The following is a 17,456-nucleotide window of genomic DNA, read 5'->3' as shown; positions in this document are numbered from 1 at the left end:
TGCTCATTTTTCTACTGAGCCTTTACAGATGAACATGGGGACCCACCGAAAATTAATCACTTTTATTGTGGCACCTAGGATGGACCGGCCCCTTATTTTGGGACTCCCCGGCTTCGTAAATGGAACCCTCGCATTAACTGGAGGAAGGGGTGGTTACGCATTCGCACTAGCGCACCCCCTGAAAGGGAGGTTGAATCTCCAGATGCTGCTGATTCTAACCCCACTTTGGCAGCCAGGGGGCAGGAGAGGATTGAAGGGGAGGAAAAAATTCCGAAAGAATATTGGGATCTAAGGGGAGTATTTAGTGAGAAATCTTCTGATAGACTCCCCCCACACAGGCCCACTGATTGCACCATTGATATTTTGCCTGGGGTGAAGCTTCCCAAGCCCCGGATATATTCAATGTCCCCTAGGGAGATGGAGGAGATGAGGAGATTCATTGACAAGAATTTGGAAAGAGGTTTTATTGAGCCAGCTAGACACAAGGTAGCGACTCCTGTGCTCTTCAAAGAAAAGAAAGATGGCTCTCTCAGATTATGTGTGGACTTCAAAAATTTAAACTGCATCTCTGCCCAGAATCTGTACCCATTACCACTGATGAAGGACATGCTGGCCCAACTGGGAAAGGGTCGCATTTTCACTAAACTAGACTTGAGAGAAGCATACTATAGAGTCCATATAAAAGAGGGAGATGAGTGGAAAACAGCTTTCAACTGCCCCCTTGGCTGTTTCCAATTTCTAGTGATGCCGTTTGGCCTAAAGGGGGTGCCTGCGGTCTTCATGCAGTTAATTAATGAGGTGTTGCATGACCATCTCTACAAAGACGTTATCGTATATTTAGATGATATCCTTATTACATGGAAACACGTGAGGAACACCTAAAGCTGGTTTCGTACTGTGCTGAAAAAGCTTCGGGGCCGCGGAGCTTTACGCCAAATTGTCCAAATGTGAATTCCACCAGGAGAAGGTTGACTACCGAGGCTATCGTATTTCCCATGCGGAGATGGACCCCGCTAAAGTTAAAGCGGTCACTGAGTGGGAGGCCCCTCGTACACACAGGCAGTTGCTAAAATTTTTGGGGTTTGCCATTTCTATCGGCAGTTCATCCCTTTTTTTGCTAAGATAGCTCTTCCCATAACTACCTATTAAAGTCCAAAGGTGGGCTGAAGCCAAAGCCTAGCCAGCCATTGAATTGGACCATGGAATGTCAAGCTGCTTTGAGAAGTTGAAACGCCTTTTTGCCGAAGAACCGGTCCTCAAGCACCCGGACATGGATGCGCCTTTTGGGTTCAGGCTGATGCCAGCGACGTGGCTGTGGGGGCTGTATTGCTTCAAGCCAATGATCAAGGTAACTTACAACCCTGCGCATACACCTCTCGCAAACTGACTGACACAGAGAGACATTGGGCTATTTGAGAGAAGGAAGCATTTGCTGTTCGTTGGGCTTTAGCCACATGGCACCATTTTCTAGAGGGCGCCAAGCACCCGTTCGAGGTGTGGACTGACCATAAAAATTTGGAAGCTTTGAGAACTCCCAGGAAAGTTTCTCCTAAACAGATGCGCTGGGCTCAACATTTCAATCGTTTTAATTTCACCTTGAAGTACATTCCGGGGGGGGAAGAATTTTATGGCTGATGCTTTGTCCCGGCTTCCTCAATATAACTGTTCTAAGCTCAGCATGGTCCAGCCTGTCCATTCCCATGACGAACCTCGCTGCTCCAGTGGTTACTAGGCATCAAGACGTTCTAAAGTGGAGGTGTCCCAGGACTTTCTTTCCAATCTCAAGGAAGCCCTCCCTAATGATGATTGGTTCCACCAGCACATCGGTGAATGTACCATGAGGGATGACTTGCCCTGGATTGGGGTGAAACTTTACGTTCCTACATCTCTTCGACTAGTTGTTCTTCAGCGAGCTCATGATTCCCGGATGGCGGGGCATTTGGTTTCGTGAAGACGTTCCATCTCGTCAAGAGGCAATTTGGTGGCCTTCTTTGAAAAAGGACATTGAAAGTTATGTTGCCAGTTGTCCGTTTGTGCCACTGCTAAACGCCCGCCGGGGAAGCCTCAGGGACTGCTCCAGACTGTAGCTCGCTCCCGTCGCCCTTTGGAAGGAAATCTCTATGGACTGTCATTGTGGAACTCCCTGAGAGTCAGGGACACACCGTTATTGGGTAGTTACCGACTTGTTCTCCAAGCAAGTCCATTTCAATCCCTTGTATCCAAGATTCCGTCTGCTAAGACTCTTGCTAAGATGTTCATCTCCCACATTTACCACTTACATGGTGTGTGCAGTTCACCCTCCATGTTCTGGAGGGAGTTTCTGAAGCGAATTGGCTCCGCCCAGGGCTTAAGCTCTGCCCACCACCCTCAGACTAATGGGGCTTGTGAGAGGACTAATTCTGTTCTGGAACAGTATTTGCATTGTTTCATCAACTACCAGCAGGATGATTGGGTGATTTGTTGCCGCACGCGAGGTGGCTTTTAACAATTCTGTGCATAGCAGCACTGGCTTCACCCCTTTCCAGGTGGTGTATGGCCAGGATTTTGTACCCATCCTGAGGCTCCTCGTGAACGCCTCAAGTGGCGTCTCTATCTGAGTGGAGTGATCGCCTTTGGCACGTTTGGCCTTTAGCACTCCAAACTTTGGACACTGCGCATCGCGTGCATAAGAAACATGCTGATAAGAATGGACTAAGCCGTATGATTACAAGGTTGGTGATCAAGTTTATCTGTCTACTAAATTTCTTCAGACTCCACAAAAGTCGAAGAAGTTGGGACCTAAATATGTTAGCCCGTTTCCTATTGTCAAGATCATCAATCCTGTTTCTTCATACTTCATACAAGTGTATGAAGTATTTTGCTTCACATCAACAACTTTTAAAGGGCAGAAGTTCCTGGAATTAGGACCACAGAAAAGTAATGGAGAATCTGTTTAGAGACATCTGCTTCAGGGGCCAACATAAGTAATTTTCAAATATTGTTTAGAAATGAATGGAACAATTTCAAGATAATTGATAAAGGGCCTGGGTTATTGGGGTGTGGCAACTTAGCATGAGACAATGTAGTCTAACAATTTCTAAATAAACGACAACAAATATTTTTCCAAATATATAATACAACTAAACCCCCATTCCCTAAAGCTTGTTCCCAACATTGGGTCTTATATTTTCAAAAAATAGGAAAACTGAAATATTTGACCCATGTTATTAAATACATTTCAAATCTCCAAAATGAAATTTTAAGGGTCAAATGTTGAGTCTCACTTCTGGATGTTTATGTAATGATGGCTTATTATATCATACAAAAATACGAGTTTAGTAGAAGATGAATGACCTGCAACAAGTTTGAAGTCATATTCTCAGTATCTTCTACCTCTTGCTATCCATAAAGATAGTTGTGTAAAACTTTGCCTACATTGTGTTATTATGATATCTGCACAAAATAATTATCTTGTTGTTAATGAAAACTTGTTTAAAACAATCAAACAGTGATGTATCAGTTCCAATTTCCAACTTTGTAAATGTGTCCAGTTTCTATTGTCAAGTTTTTTTATTTTCTATTTGTAAAGTTTGACTGCATATGAATTTGTACTCCAAAATATGGAGATAGCAATAGCAATGGCAGTTAGACATATACTGCTTCATAGGGCTTTCAGCCCTCTCTAAGCGGTTTACAGAGTCAGCATATTGCCCCCACAATCTGGGTCCTCGTTTTACCCACCTCGGAAGGATGGAAGGCTGAGTCAACCCTGAGCCGGTGAGATTTGAACCACCGAGCTGCAGAACTAGCAGTCAGCTGAAGTGGCTGCAGTACTGCACCCTAACCACTGTGCCACCTCAGCTCTTGTAAAAATAGTTTTTTTTTCATTAAGTTAAGTTGTTTAATTGCCAAAGCATGGCAATGTGGAACACCTTCTGCCGGCTGATATTCCAGAAGGAAAAGGAAACTGGGTAAAATAAGTAGTCTGGTCTTCTTAAACTGGTCTAAGGAAGACTATTCTAGTCTTGGAAAATCTTCTTCTATCAGATGTTATCTATCTAATGTTATGAAAATAATGCAAATTGCAGCATTGACAGATCTGTTGTAATATTCCTTTAGCCTTTTCATTTTAGGTTATTTAATAAAAGTTATTTCATTTCTTTATTTGTTTAAAAAGGGACTGGACCATCCTTTATTTAAATTCACATACCATATAATCACATTACTTCACAGTCTCAATGAAATAAAGCAGGAAAAAAATGGAGCTAAGACAAAAATATCCTATATTATCTCATAATTGCATGCGCACCGAAACACCAGTAATGCCGGCAGCAACCAACCCCTGCCCTAGACAAATAATAAAACATCAATTACAAGTTTGGGACCAAAGCCAGGTTTTCAAGTTTTCTAGAACCCTAGAAAAGTTGGTGGTGTCCTTAACTCTTGTTTCTGTTCCAGAGGGTGGAGGCCATAATAGAGAACACATACTTCCTTAGTCCCACAAGATGACAATGTTTAAGAGAAGGAACCTGGAGCGCACTCTGTCTGCCAAAACATACTGGTCCCTCAGATATTGGCTGGTTGGTTTGGTTTATTGGATGTATATGCTGCCCTTCTCCCAAGGACTCAGGGTGGCGTACAACATTAAAAAAACACATATTACAAAAGTTAAAAAAAATTAAATACAATATCCAAAACAAACCCAATTAAGATTAACAATAACATTTTTTAAAAACAAATTTCATTAAAATTAACAATAATCAATAATTTATTTTGTTTTGTTCAGGCCAGGCTGGCCTGCTGGAAAAGCCAACTTTTTAGGGTGCGTCGGAAAGACTGGTGTTTGGGGATTATACGACGCTCTGGGGGCAGCTCATTCCAGAGGGAAGGCGCTCACATAGAGAAGGCTCTCCCCCTGGGGGTCGCTAGCCGACACTGTCTGGCCGACGGCACCCTGAGGAGGCCAACTCTGTGGAATCGCACTGGATGGTGGGAGGCTACCGGTGGCAGTAGGTGGTCTCGCAGGTATCCTGGGCCTAAGCCATGGAGCGCTTTAAAGGTCATAATTAGTACCTTGAATCGCACCCGGAAGACAACTGGCAACCAGTGCAGGCCGTCTAAAAGGGGTGTGATATGGGAGCACCTAGGTGCCCCCATGATAACCCGCGCAGCTGCATTCTGGACCAGTTTAAGCCTCCGGGTGCTCTTTAAGGGCAGCCCCATGTAAAGAGAGTTATAGTAGTCCAGGCGAGAAAGGACGAGGGCATGAGTGACTGTGTACAGAGCATCCCGATCCCAGCAAGGGGCGCAACTGATGTACCAGGCGAACCTGGTAAAATCCGCCCCTGGTCACGGCCGTCAGGTGTTCTTCTAAACTAAGCCGCATATCCAGAAGGACGCCCAGATTGTGGGCCCTCTCTGAGGGGGCTAAAATTTCTCCCCCTATCATTAAAAATGGAACAAGTTGCACAAATCGGGATGATGGAAACCACAGCCACTCAGTCTTGGAGGGGTTGAGCTTGAGCCTGTTCCTCCCCATCCAGATCTGCACAGCCTCTAGGCATCAGTACATCACATTGAGGGCATTATTTGGGTGGTTTGGGGTAGAGATGAAAAGTTGGGTATCATCAGCATATTGATAATACCATACCCCAAAACCATGTATGATCTCACCCAGTGGTTTCATATATATGTTGAACAGGAGGGGTGAGAGAACCGACCTCTGGAGCACCCCACAAGTGACACGCCTTGGGGTCGATCCCTGCCCTCCAGTCAACACAAACTGCGACTGATCCGACAGGTAGGAGAACCACCGTAAAACGGTGCCCCCCACTCCCAATCCCCTGAGTCATCGCAGTAGGATACCATGGTCAATGGTATCGAAAGCCTCTGAGAGGTCTAATAGGACCAGGACAGAGGAGCAGCCCCTGTTCCGGGCCTGTCAGAGATCATCGACCAATGTGACCAATGCTGTCTCCGTGCCTGAAACCCAACTGAAACGGATCCAGGTAGACAGCTTCATCCAGGTACTGAGGAAGCTGATGTGCTACCGCACTCTTGACAACCTTCGCTACAAAGCGAAGGTTGGAGACCAGACGATAGTTGGTTAAAGAAGCTGGGTCCAGGGAAAGCTTCTTAAGAAGGGGCCTCACCACCGCCTCCTTCAAGGAAGTGGGAAAGAACCCCTCTCTCAACGAAGCGTTGGTAATCGCCTGGAGCCAGCCTCATGTCACCTCCCGGGAAGCTGAGACTAACCAAGAAGGACACGGATCCAGCACACAAGTGGCAGCACTGAGTCTCCCCATAATCCTGTTCATGCCCTCGGGGGGTCACAGGGTCAAACTCATCCCAGATGGTCTCCACAAGATTCATCCCCGTCGACTCACCCGAATCTACCCAATCAGAGTCCAAGCCTGTCCGGATCTGAGTGATTTTATCCTGCAGATACTGAACAAATTCTTCAGCCCTACCCTGCAAGGGGTCTTTCCCAGTTCCTTGGTTAAGTAAGGAGAGGGTCACCCTAAACAGGGCGGCTGGGCAGTTATCTGTGGATGCGATAAGAGTGGAAAAATGTTGCTGTTTTGCCACTTTTATCGCCACTAAGTAGGATTTAATATGAATTCTTACTAGTGTTCAATCAGATCCAAACTGGCTGGCCCTCCAATCTCTAGGCGTCTTTTCTGGCATTTCATCTCCCGGAGTTCCCCGGTAAACCAGGGAGCTACCTGGGATCGAACACCGGGTCAGAGGCTTCCAAGGCTCAACACGATCCAAAGCCCCAGTGGCCGCCTTATCCCAGGCTTCCACTAGGGCTTCGGTCGAGTTGTGAGCAAGGGATTCAGGGAAAGTATATCAATATCAGAGATGCCATACAGGGCTCTATAGATAATAACCAGCACCTTGAAATGCAATCAGAAGTTGACTGGCAGCCAATGCAGCTCAGATAACAGTGGTGATACATGGACATACCAAAAGGCACCCACTACTGCTTGCATTTTAAATCAGCTGTAATTTCAATGTAGTCTTCAAGGGCAGCCTCCTACAGACTACATTACAATAATCTAATTGTGAAGTGACAGGGACTGTCTGAATGGCCACTGATGCACAAGATGAACCTCTAAAAAGATCCATCTGGACACAGTTGCCACTTTTGACAGTAGCTGTGAGGCTAGAAGTACCTCCAGATTGTGCACTAGTCTTGAATGGAGTTGTTCACTACCATCCAAGACCATTGTTGGTAACATCCCTAACCTCGGGGATTCATACTGCCACAACCATTCAATCTTGTTAAGATTGAGCCAAAGACTGCTTCACCTCATCCAGACCTGAAAAGCTTCCAGACATTTGGGTCAATATATGAACAGATTCACCTGTGCCAGGTTAAGATGTAGAGTTGGATATAATAAGCTGCATACTGCATACTGATGACACCAAAACCTGAACTGGCAAACAAATGAACCAAGGGTTACATGTAGAACATGACAGTAAAGAGGATCAAGCCTGTAGGACCCCACACACGAGGGACCATAAATGCAATCTCCCCCCACTTTGCAGAAGCAAAGACTCTATGCATTCCTATGTTTGGGAATTAGGTAAAATATTGTCACAGACAAAGGAATGATGTAAGAAAAGTGTAAATAGAAATTTCAGTTCATACCTTGTAAAATAAGTAAGAGATTAAGATCACAGGGAAAAAATGCAATGTGTCATTTACACCACCGTAGTACTGGCACCATGTCACTGTTTTAAATATTTTTTCTTTATATAGATAGTAAAGAAAATAATAATGCCTGCAAAGAATTGTTCATTGCTAACAATATTTACTTAAAAGTATTTCCCGAGGTTGTGATCATATCCATTCCTTACCTATGAATACACATGAACAGAACTGCTCTAATTCTGTTTGTTTTTTAAAAGAATGCAAAGTGATATAATCAAGTTATCCCGAAATCTTTAAAACATTATCAGGTTCTTTAGAATTTAAAGAGTTAAATCACTGCTTAAGATATAATGGTTCTAATGCAATAATAATATACAATTTTTCTCTTTTTCTTTCTATTTCTTCCAAGCAAATATATTTATTGTATTATATTAAGGATATTTTTTTCTTCCATTCAATCATGTCCAATTTCTGAAGACTGCCTGGAATAGTCTCTGCAGTTTTCTTGGCAAGGTTTTTCAGAAGTCATTAGCCATTGCCTACTTCTTACAACTGGCTTAACCATTATACCAGTTGGGTCTAAGACTATATTTCAGAACCTCAAATTTGTTTATAAAATTTGAGTCTATGAACAAACTAGGGACAGAAATGTTGGTAGGAAAGATTATGTAATAAAAGAGCACCTAAGCATTCTGTCTCCTATTATAGTATTCCTATTTATAGTTATCAAAAGCAAAATAATTCATTAAAATGTGATTTTTAGTCAGGAATTTCACAATGTCTTTTTTCTTTCTCAAAAGCAACCAGGTTAGGAATGATATTGATGTCTCCCATAGTTTCAGTTTCTTGTAAACTGAATTGATTTCCAACAATGACATTGATTTAAATATTTAGGGAGAAAAATACAGAAATGTAGGGGCATTTGCAAGATTGGCTTCATTTTAGCTGCTCAGAGTAACAAACTGGCCAATTTTCTACATATCAAGCCTTCTGAGGACTTATTTAATTAACACACATTCCCTATCCACCAATTCATATTCCATCTTAATACTGAGACCTGCCTGCCCGGAGCATCCGATGGCCTTCCCCACCACCTTGAGACACAGCCCTTGCCTCCTGTTAATTTTTTCCCCATCCACCAGGTCCCTACAGGGCTTTCCCACTCACACTGGGCCCCCACAGGCCTTTTGTTCCCTACCAGCCCTCCTCTCCTTCTCCATTACCCATTGCACTTTTTTTTTTGAAGTTCTCTGGAGTTACAGAGCTTTCTCAGCGGTGTGTAGACTATGGTATGTGAAGTTCCTAGAAGCAGCTTCCATTTCAATGCAATGGCAAGGAATTATAGGAGTGCTCAAAATGGAAGCTGTTTCTGGAAAGCAACCAAGCAGCCCAGAGACAAGTGGCCTGCCCTCCTTCCCCAACATGACATTTGGAAAGTGTATGATGGGGGGATGGTAAGGAGTATGCCCAATTCCTAGGGGAATCTGGTAGTGCAAAGTGGGGGGAGAGGGGAAGAGAAGTGCTGTAGCATCCCTATAGTCGGTCTTAAGGACAAATGACCACAGGGTATTACAATGGCTGTAACTTCAAAACCAGGTCATAAAAAAAACTTTGGAGAGGAGTCTGTCACATTTGCTGTCAGGTCATTAAGTGAAGACTACCTTTACTACATTTGAACAGTGGTCCTAATTCTTTATATCTACGGAATTATGCATGTCGGCATTTTTTAATTCAACAAATACGCTTTTTCTCACTCATACTAATATTTTCTCTAGTTTTCTTTCCAGAGTTATCTAGTTTGTTTTATTCTTTGAAGTAAGTCATTATTTCCCCATGCACTGCATTTGCTTTCAGATATGCATATAATTCTTCAGTTGATCAACAGAAACAGTGTGTGTTTATATATAAAAGTTCCAATTCCTGAAACAAACTTAATACCTTATAAATATTAAGATGACTAACATGTAGCATTTACATAAAATGGGTCCCATGTTGCAAGATTTCAAAACCAGCCCTACTCACACATTGAATAATTATATAGATTGTGTTGTTGTTGAGAAAATGAAATTATGCAGGCATTTTCAAGAAACAATAGTCTTGGGGATTGCAGGAACAATACTTCAAATTCAACTATTGCTGTAAAGTTTTAAATTCACATTTTAAAAGCTTTAATTGGAAATATTTCACAATGGAATGGTTTTATTCCACAGCAATACAGTCTGCTGAGAAAACACACTGGGTGCTCTGCCCTCCACACCTGAACTTCTCTGGCCTAATGTTTTTCTCTGCAGGGGCTCTTTCTGAATATTTCGCACAGATAAAATATGAAGGATTAAAAAATGATACCAAGAACAAAAATCCACATGATTTCTTTTTTTCTAAATAAATCTTGCTGATAAATTCCCAATAATTTTCAGTTCTGACATAAAGATTATTTATAATCCATACCATAGTTGTTATTGCTTTATTGTATAATACAATGTATTGTATTATTTAAAATGTTAATTAGATTTTATATTCCCAACAGATGGTCTCCCATACAAAGTCAAGTTAGCTTTCCTTATTTGGCCCCAAACCTGTTCATTTTGAGGGGTGAGGAAATACTGTATATACTCGAGTATAAGCCTAGTTTTTCAGCCCACTTTTTGGGCTGAAAAAAGCCGCCTCGGCTTATACTCGAGTCAGTGAAAAATTTGCCCGAAATGGAGGAGAAAAAGGGGCGGGGCCATGCCGCTGGGTGACACTCGTGAATGGCCCAGTGCCCCTGTGAGTTTCCCCTCCCTCTGTGTCAGTTTGCCGCGCAGTGCGCACCGCACCATCCCCCCTCCTCACGTTCTAATGTAATGCAGGGCTGTCTTACGATTCCCCTTCCTCCCCCTCCTGCCGCTCTGCAACGATGTCCCACCTCCTCCTTGTTATGGCAAGCAGCCACATAGCGATGTCCCACCTCCTCTGGTACAGTGATCCAATGATAGGAATCACTGTGCCGTGTGTCATAGGAGGCGGGACATCGCTCCCGCGGCTGCACGGGACATCATCATCACAGCGGGACATCAGCATCATGAGGTGAGTGAAGTATTTCATTGAATACACCGCTAGTTTACTGTTTTTCTTTGAAATAAATATTCAAAAACATTATTGGTATCTATTTTTATTTTTGAAATTTACCGGTAGCTGCTGCATTTCCCACCCTAGGCTTATACTCGAGTCAATAACTTTTCCAGTTTTTTGTGGTAAAATTAGGTGCCTCGGCTTATATTCGGGTCGGCCTATACTCGAGTATATACGGTAACTTCCCTTTGTGTTTAAATGAAATAACTGTTTTTCCCCATTGCTAGCAGTAAATTCCAGGAATCTGCAACACAGCCCCCATTACATTCCAAGATGGTGTCAATGGACATCATTTTTTTAAAAAGTGTATAAAAACATTAATATATTATTTTTTTAAAAAAACTGGATATTAGTGAATATTATCAAAAATATTAAGTATGCTCCCTGACCAACCATTGAATGATTATGACATCAGAAATAGGTAGTGTGTCTCCCACAAAACTCCTAGATCAGGGATTTCAAACTTGCCACCTGTGTGCCAGACGCGTCACCCACTGGTCTCGCCGATGTCCCCGTTAGCAAAGGGGAAAAAGTTGCAATACATCATGTGATGATGTGAGTTTGACACCCCTGTCATTGATTATTCTTACCAGAACCTGCAATTTAGAAATCTTTGTTGGATGCTTATATACTGATACAAAATCATTTCCAAATCATAGTGACTAATTTAAATGAAATCTAATCCACTTCTTTACTACAGATTAGTAATTCAGATTAAATAAAATTTACTAAAATAGAACCTAGTAGAAATAGAAAAGTAGAACATACAGAATAAATTAAGGCATGCAAGATAAAAATATACAAGTATCCTTGCATTATTTTGCTATTAGCAATAAACAAGTTTTACAAACTGTGAAAACAAAATTTGAGATGGCAAGCGTTACCTTGGGTTCTTATCTGCTAGTGAAAATTGAACATAAAATTTTTCAGTCTATCTTGGAAATTGAGTTAGAAGAGGCATTAATAAGCTGTTTCTGTATGTCTCGATAGAAATTACTATATAACAGAACATGAGTTCATATTTCAATATTACCATCTTTAGAAGGGCAAAGCCATACCATGTAGAGAATTTTGTGGATTTTTTTCCCTCCAGCTCTGCTGATGGTATTACACTGAATTGTAATAATATAAATGCTTGCCAAAATTTATCATTTGTAATTTCATTCAATACTGCTTTGAAGTGTGCATTGCTGGCCCAATTGTACCTAACTGAGAGTTTGCTATATTCATATAGTAAACAAACAAACAAACAAACAAACAAATATCATCATCATTTTAGCCATTGCCTATCCCTATCCACTGCAGGATGAAGGCCTCTTCCCCATGTTTCCAAACTATATGGTCTTGAGTTTTCTTTTGACAATTGGGGCCCCCCAATACTTGCTGATGTCATCAATCCATATCGTCTACTTTCATTTGTTCTCTAATCCATGTGCAGGTCATAAATTGTATTTGTATATATAAGATAGAGATACACATACACACACAAACACACACATACACCAGCAAATATTGCAGACACAATTAGTAAATGTATGTGTGTTTGTGTGTGTGAATGTGTGTGTGTGTGTGTGTGTGTGTACTCACGCAATACTTTGATTGCAATCCTATATTTAGGATCCTAATCCTAACTTTGCATTTAGTTCCTTACCAAAATAAGTTAAATACAGAACAGTCAGAATATTGACAAATGTTCTACTACATCTCCTGAGCAATTTCAATTCTATATACGTCTCTCTGACTAATAATTCAATTCCTACAAATTTCTAAATGGATATCTACAATTTGGATCACCAGAAAAAAATGTGGCATTCCCTTATACAGAAGTATCCTTTTGGAGGTACCTATTAACACATAATGTTCAAATGAGACCAGAGGCCAGATCCAAATATGATGTTAGATCTATATCTGCCCAATAATGCTGGAGTGATGCCCTTTCCAAGTATATTGGTGGTATCTGTACTCCTATCTTAAATATTTCCAAACATTTTTATATCACTACTGTTCTAAAATCAGCTGAAATACTGTGTTTTTAAGCTGGCAAAATTGCCTTCATAAAAAAAAACAGCAAAACTAAGTTCCAGAAATTACAATTTTTATTGGTGCCTAATATTTTTGAAAAAAAAATTTTTTTCTTTAAGGCAATTTGAAGTCTTCAACAAATACTAATGCTACAAAGCACATATATCGCAATTACTCCTAAAAAAAATAACACTTGGCTCTTTTTGAGTTATCCCTTGTTTTCATGCTTCATACAGTGCCTACACTCTTTGCTTTCTTCTTTACCATCTGCCCATTTCTCTGGGAGAAATTGCCAAAAACCTTGACTATGTCATCCATTGCCATCATGTAGAACAGAGTGCCATCTCCACCTCCACATATCCCTGTAGTATAACTGGAACACAGTTTGAAATAAATATATTAAAGGTTTCAAAAGGACTTTACTATCTTTTAAATAACTGTTAGAGGATGTAACTTTTGCCAACAAATATCAGAGTCATTCCAATATCTGGCAAAAATACTTTTATGATTTTTCTTATTTGCTAGAGGAAAATTCCCAATATTACTAAATGTTAATTATTCACATACCTAAGTTTTACAATATTAAAGACTATACTATAATTGTAATTTAACAATTCAGCTCTAGAATTTAATTTAATTTAATACCAACTACAAATGTACAAGCTTTTAAATCTCTCTCTAGCTCACATTATAATGCTCCCTTTTACTCATTTCCTGGCCTACCTACCTGTCCTTGATATTTTACTACTTCAATAGGTCAAAAAGACACAATTACTTTCATTCTTTCTCCATCCTATCCAGCAGCTGAAGTACTGATACATTAATAACCATACAAAATTTTGGTATTTATTTATTTAATCACAATTTAGAGGATGCCAAAACTCCAGATTACTGTGATTGTTTACATTTAAAATGAAAATGAAGTGGAGCTCAACCACCACTCTGTCGAAAAACTTGGAAGATGACATTCATCTTCATTTCAGTAAACACCAAATTCCTCATATGTTCCAGAGCTCACTTCATGTATCTTTAGTTGGAAATGAAGCAAAGAATCTCACTCTTCTTCATCAAAGTGCTGGGTGAAGAGATGCAGATCTTCACCGCCCTTCTAAACAACAGAAGGGAGATTTCAGGGAGATCCTCATTTCAGAAGAACCTCATTTTTAATATGGGAGATAGGCAGTTCCCCAAGTAACCAGGCCTATGCCGCATGGTTAATTCATTCTTGCAATTTTCCTTTCTCGTCCCTGTACTTCCATAGCGAAATTGAGGGTTATAAAGCCCGTGGCATATATAGGAGAAGATTTATTTCCCCTAACTCTGAGTCAATAAGTGGTTTTGTGGGTGAGAGTGTGTATTGCGTATTTCTGACTTTCATATTATTTTCCATATATAATGACTGCTAATCTCTACTAATCTCAAATAATATTTTCTTTAGTGTGAAAGGCAGAAGACATACATGCTAACAACTTGCAAATGTATACATAAAAAAGAAACTCTGAAACCAACAGTTTACAACTAATCAAAATTCAAATGCTACCTAAACAGCTTTGCCCTCTCCTGATCAATAAAACATGAAGAAATACCGGTCTTTATACCCATATTGCTTTTCTATAAATCTATCAAATAAAATGCAAACAATAACCCACCTGATGTGAAGAAAAAACAAGTTTAGCAACATCTATAGAAATTAGCATCTAAGTTACTCCACAGGAAACTCTCCACCACCCAAGATACCACTGTATAGGAAAAAAAAATACTACAAGAATATTGCAATATAGACAATAGATGTCAGAGTAGAACTTGACTAGAAAGACAAATAGTTCTTTAACAGACATTCTGCCAAATGAAATTAAAACAAGAATTGCTAGCAACAATTTTACCATGGTTACCCTGCTAATATAAAATAAAAATATAATTACAGATACATACACATATGCACAGGGAGACACATACATATGAGGCAGTGCAAATTTCTTATCCAGCCCCTCAACTCCTAAAAGATTAAAGTCTTTAAGAATCAGAGTTGGGGGCCCTGGATAAGAAATGAATAATACATCCCACATTCCATATACACATCAAGGGATAATGAGACACTTCTATGATTTTCCTTTTTCTAGAATGGAATGGCAAAAGAGAGATTACAATTGTACTCTTTTTTATTGAGGCAACAATGGCTAGATTCTCCTTTGGAAAGAGGACTAATGTAAAATTGAGAAAATAAGTAAAGCACAATGTTCACATAATTTCACCTCTACTGGCAGCTCTGGTTAACTTTGCAAATTGTTAAAGAACCGGTCATAAATTCAGTAGAAGTTTAATAATCTGTTTCTAAAGCAACAGAAACCATAACTCTAACCTCAGTCTACACCTAAGGTCTCAAGCAGCTTTGGGCAGCAATCTCTGTCTCTATTGATAGTGGTCATTGGTGCCCCAACATACATCCAGCTATCACATCATTTCAGCAATGATAATAAGACAATTGACTAATATATAAACCAAACTATGTTTAAATGTCTATGGAGATTCTCAGTCACTTAGATCATGGTTGTCCTTACGGTACTTTTTTCAAGAGACAACTGGACTTTCTTGTTTTACTTTGAAGACATTTAGCTTCTCATCCAAGAAGCGCCTTTAGCTCTCAAACTCTGCTTACTGAACCACAGAGCTTCTGTTACATGATTCTATTGTTTCAGTTACTGGACCTATTTTTGATCCATACAGAACTGCCCTGAAACAAACGAAAACCTTGCTTGGATCTTGTAAGCTCAGAATATTGCGGTCACTGATGCTTGTCCTGATAACAATAGTGAATCACATCATAATGCATAGAAAGGAATACCCATTTTTGAAGTAAGTCATTATCACAGGGAGTTAAAGTTCTGCTCCTTTTTTGTATCTCAAAGTGTAAAATGTCTACTACTGCTATTAAGTTGTCTATTACAATGATTATTCCATAAGGAAAAACTACTATTCTATAGGTGCTAATTAGAATTTTCCATATGATCTTTGTTGATATAACTTAAATGATGAGTAGCCAGTTGTTCCTTATGAAAGACAAGCACAACTTGAAAGTTAATGTCTCTATTGAGACAAGCTCTTGCTGAATATAAAGTTATAGTAATTCTATACCTAGGAATAATATTTGCTGACTTTAGAAAACTAATTTCCTACTGAACAAGTAATTTTTACTTCACTTTTTAAAATTTGCAAAACCTTGTAGAATCATGGTGATGGCAATGCAGATATGTGCACGCATATCAGTAGTCTACTGTGGTCTGTGCCATACAAAAAGACTAATGTTTAATGTGAGGGTTTCCATAATTCAGAAGTCTTGTTGCAATTGCAAATGTAGCCCCAACCTTTTCCAAAGTTCAAGACTAGCATATAATAAATTCACTACTAGAAAACTCTTCTTCCTACGATAAGCAAGCTATTTTCATCAAGAGGGAAGTCGAAATCTGGTGACCGGGAGGACTTGAGTTCAGTGATGAGAATACATTCTTATTGATCAGTATCAATAGTGCCATGTTATACTTATTGCAGCAGAAATGGATTGGTTACCAGTACATTTTCAAGTGCAAGTCAAGATACTGATTGGTTAGATACCCAACGGCTTAAGGACACAGTACTCAAAAGACTGACTTTTCCACATAAATGCTGCCACAATGCCTGCTCAAGGTCCTTACCTCTCAGGAGTTGCAACACAAGGAGGGCCAATGGTGGACGTTCTGTATAAGACTTCCCTATTGTGAAATACTTTACTCTCCAAGTTTAGAATGGTCTCCAGTCTCATGGCCTTTGAGAAAGTTGTAAAGCTGTTCAGGACAGTCTTTTGAAATTAAATCTGGAGTCACTGATATCAGACTCAATTTACTGTATTATTATATTGTACATTTTACTGTATTTATTGGAATGCAAATTTGGCTGCATGAACATCAGCCTAGCCCTGAAAAAGAAGAGAGGGTGATAAAAATGCTCAATATTACCCTGCTTTAACACTATGTGATACAGTGTGTTTGAAATCTTTCCAAAGTTAATCAATGCATGCCAACAAATGTAATTGAATTTTGAATAGAATTAATGACTGGCATGTATCAGAACTCTTGGTACCTCTGTTATGCTCTGGTATCTTTTATGATGATCATTGATCTGAACCTAACTAAGTAGAGAAGTTAAAAACCACCTCTCCCAGACACCTAATTGGGTCCCCAATCTGTCTATACAGAGGTATTAGGTAAAGATATGTAAGATTAGGAAAAAGCAAGACACTGATCTCAATGCATTTAACTATCAATTTATAGTGCATATAACAGCTATCTTTCATTTTTAGAAAAGCAGAGTATTTTGGCTATATTTGAAAAAATATGCAGGGTATTTTTACTTTTATAAGTACAAGTATATTTAAATTATATGTAAATAACACAGACTTGTCACAAGATAAGAACCAATAATGGTTTTGGAAATGTTTTCATGAGAAAATCAGTGTGTAGGTACAGTACTTTTAATGACAAAAACAATGTTCATCTGTAATTTTTTTCTGTGCAGCAAATGAAAGAAGCTGCTCATTAACTATGTCTGCTTGGTTTCTATTACAGAATGATTTCTTCTTCAGGGTTGTGTATCAATGTCCTGAAAGAAAAATCTATTTTTGGTTACAACTGCAGAAGCTAAATAAATCAAA

The 17,456-nt window shown here is 39.8% G+C and overlaps 1 protein-coding gene across 1 annotated transcript in view; it reads right to left on the bottom strand.

The window, feature by feature from the left end:
• Positions 1-17,456, bottom strand: part of AGBL4 (ATP/GTP binding protein like 4) — a 1,221,291-nt gene that overhangs the window by 974,902 nt on the left and 228,933 nt on the right. The gene's annotated exons all lie outside the window — the stretch shown is intronic.

The sequence above is a fragment of the Thamnophis elegans genome, chromosome 5 (assembly GCF_009769535.1).
Source record: "Thamnophis elegans isolate rThaEle1 chromosome 5, rThaEle1.pri, whole genome shotgun sequence".
Lineage (NCBI taxonomy): Eukaryota > Metazoa > Chordata > Lepidosauria > Squamata > Colubridae > Thamnophis > Thamnophis elegans.
This window is presented reverse-complemented; position numbering and strand designations above follow the sequence as displayed.